Raw genomic sequence first — 14,864 nt, 5'->3', positions numbered from 1 at the left:
GAAAATCCTATAAATAACAAATACAAATATCAGGTCATGGGAATAAGTGATTTGGACATAAAAGTAACATTTCGGAAGTGTGGACAACTAATACATCTTGTAGATTGCCTTTACAGTGTGATGTCATTGATTCAGTAGATTGTGTGCAGACCAGGACTGCAGTACAGTGTCACTCACATGGATGACTTGCGTGGTAGAAGCTCAAGAACAAGGATGTCAAACTCCAGTCCTCGAGGGCAGCAAACAGGCCAGGTTTCCAGGATATCCCTACTGAAAACCTGGCCTGTTTGGGACCCTCGAGGACTGGAGTTTGACATGCATGCTCTAGACGGAGCACAGCTGTGGGTGGGAGGTGGATTTGCTTTGCATCAAATGGTTTGGAGCAAGGTTTATTGTATGTATTATCATAATAACAATGCAATGCTTAACTTTTATTTCAGGAGGGATGACTGCAGAACAGAAGTGAATATTGAACAGAATGAAAATTACTACACAGAGACAGATAAGCAATGTGTATATTTCTCATTTACCATTTAGTATTTGTCGTTTTATTGACTCCACACAATCCGGCTGCTACGGGTTTCACATTGAACATTTTCATCTCTACTCTACCCCTTCCTGTGATCTGAACCATGCAAGTTTTCATTGATTCAATACATCATGAGTAGAGTGTGGCTACAGTATGAAGTAAAGACCCAAGGACCACATCTACTACCATTCATAACAAGAACATGTGCAGTAGCGCACAGCTGCAGTTCTATGTGATTGTTATGAAAGGTTGAGGTGGTTCAATTCTATGAATCTGGAGTGGGATGGATCCTGTTTGCATCACATGGTTTCATCTAGGCCAGTAGATTATATAACTCTCAGTACAGGTTACACATGGCATCAGTATTAGTGATGTAAAGAGGAGGAAAGCTTCAATGTGGAGAACAAAGCCAAGTAATGTTGAAGTTACTCCTTTTACCATTTACTTGGTCAGTCTGTACTGTCTACTCCCCACACAGCTGCTAAGGGTCTTCCATTTTAAATACTTTCACCTCCTATTCTGCACTGCTTTGCTGCCCATTATTTAGAGATGCGTTCCAGTCATGTTTAGCACTCTGAATCTCTCTGCAGTCATTGATTCAGCACATCATGGGTAGAGCATGGCTACAGATACAGAAAGCTTTTATTATTTTACCGGCTGATCATCCATAATATTGCATTAAAACATAGAATATCACTTAATTTCCAAAAGATGCAGTGATGCTGATAATGCAGAATCTCACAACATTTCCCATCATAATGCCATAATGCACCAGAGGAAGAAATAATCCTTGCTATATCTGTACATTGTGTGACGTATTACCTCCATGACCATTGATAGCAAGTACATCTTCTGTATAGAGCGGCTGTGTTATGATGCAGTTATTGATCATCATTGACATAATCACAAGAATCTTATGCAAAGGGAAATTGTCCGCAGCGAAGTGAGATGTGTGCCTGTTTTAAGTCCTCCAGCTTAACGCCCCTACACCTCCCACTACACAGACATACTTACTTATGCATACACTGACATCTGGCATACCTACACACACCCCAGGGCCACTTCCTTCCCCTGATGTCAGGGAGAGGATGGGCATGCAGAGTGCAGTAAGTCTCCACGTTACTCTGGCCAACAGTCTTGGCCTACCCCCAGCATCTGTCACCCACAACATCTGTTCCCTCCTTGTAAAGTGCTGAACTATCTCACCTGGGTCAGTGCTATAGCTGATCACAGTGCCCGATCAGGATGTCACTGTGACAGGCAGCAGTGCAGATTGACCGGTCAATCAATGCAGTGCCGCAACATATGCACTAAATGAGATTTCCGTGCCCCCAGTCAGGTTACTCCCTGGGCAGTGACCCTGCTCACACCCTCCCCTAGTTCCACCTCTGATCACAATTATCTCTCTTGGAGAGTGTAGCAAATTGGAGTTGGGGGAATCTCACCTCTGCCATGCATGGTCACAATCTGGGCACAGGACCCAAATAGTGGGCAATGTGGCACTTCTTACAGTAGAGAATAAGTAACTTTATTCTTTACTTGTGTATTAAGGACCTTATTTGCATTAAATTCAGTCCACATGGGACCAAGACTTTCTGGCTTACTGAACAAAGTGGAATTGTTTCGTAGAGGGTGGAGAATTGTATTTTATCTGAAATTACCCCCTCTGCACAAAATACAAACAATTATACCCATACAAGTACCTTGTGGAAGTTGTTGCCCTCTATCTTCCTGTGGTCTCTCCCTGTTTCTCACCGTGCCTCCTCCCATTTCCTTGCACCTGTGCGTCTCCGCATATATCCCTATACTCAGAGCCGGCTCCGGTCAGTGACATGGGATGCCCAAATATGAGCATACCCATATATGGGCATCCATGCCACTGACCGGAGCCCGCTCTGTTGCGGATATGGAGAGAGACTGGGAGATTTACATCCCCTTATAATTCATATGGTGCATAGTACCGGCACGTATTGTTTTACCGGTACTGTGTACCTTCTTACTTTCACACTGGTACAGTATGTGCTGCAGTGGGACTGAGAGGGATATATTGGTAACACATAGTCATTGGTGGGGGAATTCAATCCATTTTGAAAATAGTAATGCATTGTTTTTTAATTTTTTTTTGCAGTAATGAAGAATGAAAAAGTTCTGTTAAAATTGAATTGGACGTGAACTGGATTCAGCATTTCATCATCAACTCTGCACCAGTGTGAATTGACGTTCTTTAATGTTCTGACAAGGTACATGCAACATCTCTTCCTCTACCCCTACACCACCCTCTGCCTCTTGCCTCTCTCTCCACCTCCCTGCTAAGCGTATTAACCCATCTAATGTAATCCACATTCCTTGTCTCACTTTACTCTTCCCTTCTCACGTGCCCTCTGGAATGTCTGCTCTACGACTAACATGGTCTATTTGTACATGACCTCTTCTGCTCTCATCATCCACCACTTCTCATTCCCCTCACCCCTGTCCTACTCGATACCTCAGCTTAATTGAACTCTCTCCTCTGACATCTACCCTTATCTCTAACCTCTCCTCACTTTCTTCTTAAACTAGCTATCTTGTTAACTCTTACAATGCTATCATCTCCTCCTCCCTCCTCCTCCATCATCTATATGCCCCTTCTAGGCTCTGACACACTCATCCCTCTAAGGCCGTGATTATCATGGGCACACGCTTGGTTGTCCACAGTGCGTGCGAGCGATGCAGGGCCTCCCCGTCGCCTCGGACCTCAGTGCAGGGATTGCTGGAGCGACAGGCATGCGCTAACTTTGCCATCTGTTGCGTGCTTACTATAGACGCAGCCTAACCCATGCATTGGTTTAATTCACAAGCACGCTCTCATCACACTTCATCACATCACACTGCTGCTCTTAACACCTATGGAGGAAATCTCACAGTCTGATTTTCTACACTAAACCTTTGTCCTGTTCTGTAAAACTCTGCTCCTTTTTTTAAGGTCAAACACTACTTTTTCCTCACTCATCAACACTCCAATTTCATTCACACTGTCTTCTATGTATTTGAGTCCCACCACTGACTTTCTCCTCCCACTTAACATCCATCCTTTATTTCTCCTCAAGCCTTTGCTCACTTGAGGCAAGGTGGATGCCATCCACAAGTAGATTCGTTCTCTCCCTTCCCCCTGTCTCTTTTTCTATCTAGATCTCATTGCACTCTTGACTCCTTTTCTCCTGTCACAAAGCTGGAACCTGATCTTCTCTTCTCCCTCTACCACATGCCCTCTCAATCCTATATTCTCACTCTCACCCACATCTTCAATTCCTCCATATCCTTTGGCTCTTTCAACTCTTCCTTTTAAGCATGCAGTGGTCACCCCTATTCTCAAAAATAACCTTGACCTTGTGTGAATTTCTAACTATCGCCCTGTATCCGTCCTACCATTTGCCTCCTAATTGCTAGAACGTCTTGTGATCTCCCGTTTGATCAACATTCTTAAATCACATGCTCCTCTGGGCCCTTCACAATCTGCCTTTCCCAATGTAACCAATTATGTACATAAAGAAAATTCCCAAGGTCCATTTTACTTACTAATCCTGCTTGATCTCTCTTCTGCTTTTGATACTGTCAATCACTCTTCTCATTCATATTCTAAACTCTTTCTTCGTATCCGCAGCAAACTTATATCCTGGTTTTCATCATACTTCTCCATCACACATTCTCCATCTCTGTTGCTAACGTGTCTTTGTCTCCTGTTGTTTTGTCTGTTGGTATACCTCAGGACTCTGTTCTGGGACCTCTCTCACTACATACTATCACTAGTTGACCTTATCAACTATTTTGGCCCTTGATATCATCTCTATGCAGATGATACACACACCTATCCACCCTACCGTCACTCCTGCAATTTAGTTCCTAGTTTCGGGTCGCCTCCTGGCTATATCCTCCATGGATGACACTCTTCTGCCTTAAACCTAATGTCTAAAACTGAGCTCCTCATATTTCCCCCTAAATCTGGCCTAATATCACCTTTCTCCATCGCAGTAAACAGTACTACCATCATCCTGTCATGAAAGCACATTGCCTAGGAGTAACATTTGACTCTTCCCTTTCCATCTTCATTCACGACACTGGCTAAAGTTTGTCGATTCTTTCTCTGTAATATTTCCAAGATTTGCCCTTTTCTCTGTCAATCTACTGCTAAAACGCCAATGCATGCCCTTATCGTATGGGTTAACATACTGCTAACAGGGCTCCCTGCTTCACAACTTTCTCATTTGCAATCTATCCAAAACTCTGCTGCTTGAATAATTTCCCTTTCTCCCACAACAGTATCTGCTCATCTCCTCCTCCTCCTTAAATCCCTCTCCTTGCTTCCCATCAAGTTTCAGATCACCTACAAAGTTCTCCTCCTTACCTTTTTGTTAAGGTTCTCTATTAGTGGTGTACCGAGTACCCGGCGTTACCCGACACATTTCCAGCTACCCGGACATTACTCGAAACCGGCCACTGAGAAGTGGACTTGGCCGGGTAATACCCGGCGTCGGGTAATGTCAGGGCAGCTGGAAATAATCTTTTATACTTACCTTTCCTAAGACATCTAGGATCAGCAGCAGCAGTCCTCTGATGTTGGCAGCATCAGAGGTGTCTTCACCTGGCGGGGGGAGCTGCAGGAATCACTTCCACAGCACCGAAGCAGGTAAGCTGTGTCTGTGAGCCTGCAGCTCCCCCGCCGGCTGAAGACACCACAGATGCTGCCACCGTCACAGGACTGCTGCTGATCCTAGATGTCACCGCCACCCGGAAGGTAAGTGCCAAACCGTGTACCCGACCGGGTAGAACCTTTCATTTTGGCCGGGTACCCGTTACCCATTTTTTTATAGTTGAGGACCCAGTCCAACACTATTCTCTATTCATCTGCTCCTTCCTACATATCATCTTTGGTCTCGTTATGCCCTTCCTCGTCTCCTAAGCTCTACTAATAGCTGTCTCCATTATACTTCTTACACCTCTACTGCGCACTCGCTCTCTTGCCTGAAACCCTTTCCCATCAATTTACCTGTGAAACTCACACACACTCAGTATATGCCAACATACCCTCTTCCACCCACATTTAAGATCAACCTTAAAATTCACAACTTAAATGAAGCATTTCAATAGCTTTTACTCGTTGCTACTGTCACTCATTCAGTCACTAACTATTGTTCCCAAGAAGTGCTTTATACTACAAGTACCCACCATTAAGGACAAGCATTGTCATCTACTGCACTTGTTCCCCCACCTGTTGTCTCTCTGTAAGTCTCCTTACATTTCTCTTAGATTGTAAACTACCCAGGACAGGGATTTACTTTCCTATTGTCTGTTTTTGTTTGTTGAACTTATTGTATAATAATTTCCTGTACTTTTTGGTCTCTCTTGTAAAGCGCTGAGTACACAATGGGTGGTATATAAATAGAGATATATGCAGAGTCTAGAGACAAGGCACACGTGTATAGGTAGCTACAGTTTATCCGGGACCGTATGCATCCTTGAAGTGCCTGTCCCAGTTATTTTCTATTGATTGCAATGTAGGAGTGTCTGTCCTGTCTTATTTTTTTTATTATTATTATTATTATTATTATTATATATACAAAGATATATACAAAGATTGTTTCCTGTCGTTAGCATGACATTGTGTGACACAGTGTGATGTCATTGATTCAGTAGATTGTGTGCAGACCGGGACTGCAGTACAGTTTCACTGACATGAATAACTTGTGTGGTAGAAGCTCTAGAAGGAGCACAGCTGTGGGAGGGAGGTGGATTTGCTTTGTATCACATGGTTTGGAGCAAGGTTCATTGTATGTATCGTCAATAATAATTATAATAATAATAATGCAATGCTTAACTTTTTTATTTCAAGAGGAAAGACTGCAGAACAGAAGTGAATATTGAAGCCATGTGTTCATTTTCTTGCAAAATAGAAAATTGAAGGACAGTTGAAGAGGAGGAAAATGACTACACAGAGACAGATAAGCAATGTGTATATTTCTCATTTAGTATTTGTCGTTTTATTGACTCCAAAAAATCCGGCTGCTAAGGGTTTCGCATTGGACATATTCACCTCTACTCCACCCCTTCCTGTGATCTGTACCATGCAGATTTTTGTTGATTCAATACATCATGAATAGAGTGTGGCTACAGTATGAAGTACTGACCCAAGGACCACATCTACTACCATTCATAACAAGAACATGTGCAGTAGCGCACTGCTGCAGTTCTATGTTATTGCTATGAAAGGTTGAGGTGGTGCAATCATATGAATCTTGAGTGGGAGGGATCCTGTTTGCATCATTTAATTTGATCTAGGCCAGTAGAGTATATAACTCTCAGTACAGGTTACATATGGCATCAGTATTAGTGATTTAAAGAACAGAAAAACAGGAGTGGAGAACAAAACCAAGTAATGTTGAAGTTACTACTTTTTACTATTTACTTGGTCAGTCTGTACTGTCTACTCCCCACACAGCTGCTAAGGGTTTCCATTTGAGATACATTCACCTTCTACTCTGCACTACTGTGCTACCCTCTATTCAGAGATGAGTTCAAGTCATGTTTACCACTCTAAATCGCTCTGCAGTCATTGATTCAGCACATCATGGGTAGAGCATGGCTATAGATACAGCAAGCTTTATTTTACCCTAATATTGCATTAAAAAATAGAATATCACTCAGTTTCCTACAGATTTACTGATGCTGATAATGCAGAATCTCACCCTCCCATCATAATACACCAGAGGAAGAAATAATCCTTGCTATATATGTACATTGTGTGACATATTGCCTCCATGACCATTGATGGCAAATACATATTCTGTATAGAGCAGCTGTGTTATGATGTAGTTGTTATTGATCATCATTGAGATATAATCACAAGAATCTTATGCAAAGGGAAACTGTCATTAGCATAGTGGGATTTCAGCCCCCAAACTTCTGTAATATTAATGCAATGTCTTACTTTTATTGCAGTGAACACCGAAGAGACGGATCTACTACAACACTGCACAGGACAAGAGTATACACTACAAGCAGCAAAATGATCATGCAGTTGACAATATGTTGTTCTGGTAATGTGCACAATTATTATGTATGGGCTCCACACCACAGTGCTGGACATATTTTGTTAACTTCAACACTACCCCTACCATGGAGATGTCTTCCTGTGATTGGTGTTACTGATTCAGTACATCATATGCATAGTGTGGCTATTATATGATGGATTGATTTAATGAACCCACCAAACACTGATGACATCTGTATCATCTTCTGTAAAGTGCATCTACAACAGGATATTATCAGCATTTGGGGTGATATAATCAGAGGCATCTATGTGCTTTTGTGCTGGGTAAAGTCCTCCAGCTGAACCGCCCCCCGCCCCCCACCCCCCTACACCTCCTGCCACACAGGCAAACTTACTTACACACACAGCACACTTACTTATGCACACTGACACTTGGCATACCTACACACACACACCCCACAGCCACTGGCATGCATGCAGAGTCCTGGGCATGCAGGATGGGCATGCAGAGTACAGAATATCTCCACCTTGCTCTGGCCCGTACTCTTGGCCTACCCCCAGCATCTGTCACCCACAACCTCTGTTCCCTCCCTGTAAATTGCTGCACTAACACACCTTGGTCAGCGCTGCAACCGATCACAGCACCGGATCATGTCACTGTGATAGGAAGCAGTGCTAATTGACCGGTCAATCAATGCCACGTGGCAACATACGCACCAAAAAAGATTTCCATGCCCCCTGACAGGCTACTCCCTGGGCAGTGACCCTGCTCATCTTCCACCTCTGATCACAATATTCTCTCTTGGAGAGTGTAGCAAATTGGAGTTGGGGGAATTTCACCTCTGCAGTACATGTAGAGTCCTGTATGCAGAGTACAGAAAGTCTCCACCTTAGTCTGGCCCGTACTCTTGGCCTACCCACAGCATCTGTCACCCACAAATAATACATACACTAATACTCCCCACAATACACACTTTAATACCTCCTCAATAATAATCTCCCCAATAATATTATAGTCTTAAACACAATATACACAATACCCCCTAACACAAGATACCCAATCTAACACTCTCCTCTGCACCTCAACATAATATACACACTATAATACCCTACACACAATATAATACTCCCACACACACACAATATACACACTATCCTCCTACCGCCATAAAACACAACCAATAATACACACACACTTTGTGGATGTTGGGACCAGCTCCTTGCATGCACCAGTGAAAGAGAGAGGCCTGCCATCCGTGCCTCCCTCCGTTTCCCATCTTCTCCCTGTCTCTCTCCCTCCCTTTCTTTGCATCTCCCTGCATCTTTGCGTATACCCAGTCAGTGACGGCTCCGGTCACGTGATGCCTTAATATGGGCTTATCCATATATCTGTTGCAGAGATGGAGAGAGACCTGGAGATTTTACATTTCCTTATAATTCATATTGGTACTTAGTACGGGCACTTATTGTTTTATCAGTACTGGGTACCTGACCGTACTGGCCTACGAGTGAGAAGGCAATATTGGCATCACACAGTTACTGTTGAATATGTCATTCAATCCATTTTGAAAATAGTAATGCAATGTGGTTTTGTTTTGTTTGCTTTTTGCAGTAATGAAGAATGAAAAAGTTATATTAAAATTAAATTGGAGGGGAACTGGATTCAGCATTTCTTCATGAACTCTGCACTTGTGAGCATTGACCTTCTTGAGTGCCCTGACAGGTACACGCAACTTTAAGACTATAATCTTCATCAACTGCTGTGCAAGCTTTCGTGCTATACCTCCCCCTCCGGTTTTGATTTATACATTTGCTCTCTCAATTCATGTCCTCTAATATCTGGAGGCTCTCTCCTAGCATTTCTCTCTACCACAGCACGTCATCCCAATGTAACCTCTCTCTTGTTCTTTCTGTTTACTGTTTCCTCACTCCTCTGTAAAACTTTTCTAATTTCTCTAACTTCCACACTCCTGCTTTTATCCACATGTTCTATACACTTTCCTTCCCCTACCTTTGCATGTGTCTACACAAAGCACCATTTGTACAGACCTCTATTGCAGCTATTTCTGCACTGCTCAATGAAATGCACTCCTGCACATCCTATTCTCTTCCACCTTCCCTCATTCTCTACGCCCCCCTCTCAAAGCCCCCTCTCTCTATGTCTCCTCTCTCTACGCCTATCTGTCTCATTCTCTTGACGCCCTTCTCTCTCTACATATCCCTATCTCTGTCTCTCTCTACACCTATCTCTGTGTCTCCTTCTATGCTCGCTGATGTTGGGGGATATCTCTTATAATCTTGGACCGGCTCATATACACATCAGGCCTCCCTACTAAGAGTGTTAACCTATCTAATGTAATCCACATTCCTTTCCTTACTTTTCTCTTCCCTTCTCCTGTGCCCTCTGGAATGTCCACTCTTACTAACAAGGCTCTAGTTGTACATAACCTCTTCTGCTCTCATCAGTCACAATCAGTCATTCCCCTCACCGCATCTTACCTGTCCCACTGATTTGCCTCTGCTTAATTAAACTCTCCTCTGACATCTACTCTAACCTCTCTTCTCTCTTCTCTCTCTTTCTTTCTGCTTAAACTAACAATCTTATTAACTCTTACAATGCTATCCTCCTATCTATATGCCCCCTATAGGCTCTGACACACTCATCCCTCTAACCCACACCTTTGGCTAAATTCCCAAACACACTCATCACACTTCCACTCGCTGTTCTTAATACCTACGGAGGAAATCTCACACTTTGTTTGATTTTTCTACAGTAAAAATGTCTCCTGTCCTGTATAAAGCTGCTCTCTAGGGCTAAATACACTACTTTTTTCCACACTCATCAACACTCAAATTTAATTTACGCTGTTTTTTTTCTCTGTATTTGACTCCCTCCACTGACCTTCTCCTCCCACTTGCCATCCTTCCTTCACTTCTCCTCAAGCATTTGACTACTTCAGAGGCAAGGTGGATGCCACCCAAAAGGAGATTCCTTCTGTCCCTTCCCCCTTCTCTCCTTCTTCCCAAATCTCCTTCTGCACTTGACTCCTTTTCTTCTCTTACAGAGCTGGAAGCTAATCATCTTCTATTCTCCCTCTACCACAAGCCCTCTAGATCGTATCCCCTCACACCTTACTGCATCTCTTAGTCCCCACTCTCACCCACATCTTCAATTTCTCCCTATTCTCTGGATTTTTGCCCTCTTACTTTAAGCCTGTAGCGGTCACCCTTTTGTCAGAAACAAACTACACCCTATGTGCCTTACTAACTACCGCTCTGTATCCCTCATGCTGTTTGCCTTCTAATTGCTAGTGTCAACATTCTTAAATCACATGCCCTCCTGGATCCTTTACAACCTGCCTTTCGTACAGCACGTTCTACAGACTGTGCTTAAAGCTAATTCCCAAGGTTTTTCCCTACTAATCCTACTTGATCTATCGGCTGCGTTTGATGCTCTCAATCACTCTCCTCCTTCATATTCTAAACTCTCTCTTGGTATCAGTAACAAAGTTCTATCCTGGTTTTCATCATAACTTTCCTGTCACACATTCTCCATCTCTGTTGCTAACATGTCTTCGTCTTCTATTGATCTGTCTGTGGGTATACATCAGGGCTCTGTTCTGAGATCTCTCTTTCTCTCTACATACTATCATTTGGTGACTTCATCAATGCTTTTGGCCTTAGATATAATCTCTATGCGGATGATACACACACAAATCTATCCACCCCTGTTCTCACTCCTGCAATCCAGTCCCTACTCTTGGGTTGTCTCCTGGCTATATGCTCATGGATGGCACTCCACTGCCTTAAACTTAATGTCTAACACTGGGCTCATATTATCCCCTTTCTCCATCACAGTAAACAGTACTACCATCTATCTTGTCATCAAACATGTTGCATAGGAGTAACATTTGGCTCTTCAATTCCATCTCCATTCACATGCACGGCTATGGGTAAAATGTGTTGCCTCTTTCTCTGTAATATTGCCAAGATCTTCCCTTTCCCCTCTCAACCTACTGCTAAAACTCCAATGTATACTGTTATCCTATAGGTTATTTTAACATACTACTAACAGGCCTCCATGCTTCACAACTTTCTCCTATGCAAAACTCTGCTGCTTGAATTATCTCACTTTCTCCCACAACAGTCTCTGCTCATCTCCTTAAATCCCTGTCCTGGCATCCCATCAAGTTTTTGTATCACCTACAAAGTTCTCCTCCTTACCTTTTTGTTAAGGCTCTCCATTAATCTGCTCCTTCTTGCATATCATCTTTGATCTCTCGTTATGCCCTTGCTTGTCTCTTGCACTATAACCATAACTGTCTCCTGTAAACTTCTTTCACCTCTACTGTTCTCTCACTTGCCTGAAACCATTTTCCATCACTGCACCGTACATGTGAAACTTCCTCACACTCAGTATATGCCAACATAACCTCTTCCACCCACATGTAAGACCAATCTTAAAATTCACGACTTAAATCAAGCATTTAAAAAACTTTGACTCGTGGCTACTGTCCCACACCCACAGTCACTGCTAACAACTATTGTTCCCAAGATGTGCTTTCTACTAATTGTACCCACCATTAAGGACAAGCATTGTCATCTACTGCACTTCTTCCCCCAACTGCTGCCTCTCTTTAAGTCTTCTAACATTTCTATTAGATTGTAAAGTTCCCAGGGCAAGGATTTACTTTCCTATAATCTGTTTTTATTTTTCGCACTTATTTTTTAATTATTTTTCCCCTCTCCCCTAATGATATACATATAGGTTTTCCTGTCATTTGCATGACAGAGTTATTATGGTTAACTATTGCATCATGTAGACTGCCTTTTCAGTGTGATGTAATTGATTCAGTACTTTGTGTGCAGACTGTGACTGCAGTACAGTGTCACGAACATTAATGACTTGTGTGGTAGAAGCTCTAGAAGGAACACAGCTATGGGAGGGAGGTGGATTTACTTTGGATCACATGGTTTGGCGCAAGGTTCATTGTATGTATGATCATAACCATGCAATGCTTAACTTTTATTTCAGGAGGGAAGAACAGTGAATATTGAAGCCATGTGTTTCTTTTCTGTCAGAAGAGAAATTTTGAAAGACAGTTGAATAGGAGGAAAATTACTACACAGAGACAGATAAGCAATGTGTATATTTCTCATTTAGTATTTGTCGTTTTGTTGACTCCACACAATCCAGCTGCTAAGGGTTTCGCATTGGACATATTCCCCTCTACTCTACCCTTCCTGTGATCTGTACCATGCAGGTTTTTGTTGATTCAATACATCATGAGTAGAGTGTGGCTGCTGTATGAAGTATTGACCCAAGGACCACATCTACTACCATTCATAACAAGAACATGTGCAGTAGCGCACTGCTGTAGTTCTATGTGTTTTATTAAAGGTTGAAGTGGTGCAATCATATGAATCTGGAGTGGGATGAATCCTGTTTGCATCATATGGTTTCATCTAGGCCAGTAGAGTATATCTCTCAGTACAGGTTACACATGGCATCAGTAGTAGTGATTTAAAGAACAGAAAAAACAAGAGAAACTTCAATGTTGATAACAAAGCCAAGTAATGTTGAAGATACTCCTTTAACTATTTATTTGATCAGTCTGTACTGTCTACTCCCCACACAGCTACTAAGTCTTCCATTTGAGATACATTCACCTCCTACTCTGCACTGCTGTTCTGTCCTCTATTCAGAGATGAGTTCCAGTCATGTTTACCACTCTGAATCACTCTGCAGTCATTGATTCAGCACATCATGGGTAGAGCATGGCTACAGATACAGTAAGCTTTATTTTACCGGCTGATCATCCATAATATTGCATTAAAACATAGAATATTACTCAGTTTCCAAAAGATTCAGTGATGCTAATAATGCAGAATCTTACAACACATCCCATCATAATGCACCAGAGGAAGAAATAATCCTTGCTACACTACCGACACGTTTTATTGAAGCACGGCTAGCACCGCAAGCCGGGGGATGCCCCGGCGTGCTAGCCGCACTCCCTCAGCGTGCCGCGCATCACCGATGCACGGTCACGCGTCATCGGGTGCCTGCGCCCCCTGCACGCGCGTCCAGGGCTCCCCGAGGGAGCACTGGTGTCCCGCGATGTGGGGGACAGCGGCAGGGGGTTCCGGGGGACCCGACGGACCCGGCAGCGGAAGGGAGAAAGCCCCGATCGGAGGGCGCTCCTCCGCTGCTTCGGCGTGCGCCCGGCACCCTCCGGCGCGCGCCAGGTTACTGCTGCGGCCAAGAACGGGCAAATGCTCGAATAAACTCGGCCGCAGCAGTATATCTGTACATTGTGTGACGTTTGGCCTCCATGACCATTGATAGCAAATACATATTTTGTATTGAGCGGCTGTGTTATGATGTAGTTGTTATTGATCATCATTGAGATATAATCACAAGAATCTTATGCAAAGGGAAAATGTCTGCAGCATAGTGGGATTTCAGCTCCCAAACTTCTGTAATATTAATGCAATGTCTTACTTTTATTGCAGTGAACACTGAAGAGACGGATCTACGACAACACTGCACAGGACAAGAGCAAACACTACAAGCAGCAAAATGATCTTGCAGTTGCAAGTATGTTCTGTAATGTGCACAATTATTATTTATGGGCTACACACCACAGTGCTGGACATATTCTGTTAACTTCTACCCCTACCATGGAGATGTCTTCCTGTGATTGATTCAGTACATCATATGCACAGTGTGGCTATGATATGATGGATGGATTTAATGAACCCACCACCCACTGACATCTGCATCATCTTCTGTAAAGTGCAGCAGGATATTATCAGCATTTGGGGTGGTATAATCTGGGGCATCTATGTGCTTTTGTGCCTGGATAAGTTCCTCCAGCTGAACCACCCCCCTATACCTGCCACACAGGCATACTTACAGAGCACACTTACTTATGCACACTGACACTTGGAATACACACACACACACACACACACAGACACTGTCATGCATGCAGTGTCCTGTATGCAGAGTACAGAAAGTCTCCACCTTACTCTGGCCCGTACTCATGGCCTATCCCCAGCATCTGTCATCCACAACCTCTGTTCCCTCCCTGTAAAGTGCTGCACTAACACACCTGGGTCAGCGCTGCAGCTGATCACAGTGCCGGATCATGATGTCAATGGGATAGGCAGCAGAGCTGATTGACAAGTCAATCAATGCAGCTCCGCAATATATGCACCAAAAGAGATTTCTGTACCCCCTGTCAGGCTACTCCCTGGGCAGCGACCCTTCTCACCCCTCTCATTCCACCTCTGATCACAATAATC

General features: G+C 43.3%; 1 long non-coding RNA gene across 1 annotated transcript; it reads left to right on the top strand.

Annotated features, from left to right (window-relative positions):
• The first annotated feature begins 2,649 nt into the window (after positions 1-2,649).
• On the top strand, positions 2,650-14,640 carry LOC142486576 (uncharacterized). Its single transcript, XR_012799036.1, has 6 exons — positions 2,650-2,769; positions 6,396-6,515; positions 7,502-7,599; positions 9,166-9,276; positions 12,589-12,698; positions 14,070-14,640. It is a non-coding gene; the product is annotated as an uncharacterized LOC142486576 (long non-coding RNA).
• The last annotated feature ends 224 nt before the right edge of the window (positions 14,641-14,864 follow it).

Source organism: Ascaphus truei, unplaced genomic scaffold (assembly GCF_040206685.1).
Source record: "Ascaphus truei isolate aAscTru1 unplaced genomic scaffold, aAscTru1.hap1 HAP1_SCAFFOLD_958, whole genome shotgun sequence".
NCBI lineage: Eukaryota > Metazoa > Chordata > Amphibia > Anura > Ascaphidae > Ascaphus > Ascaphus truei.
Note: the sequence above shows the minus strand (reverse complement) of the source record. Positions and strands in the feature narration are given on the sequence as shown.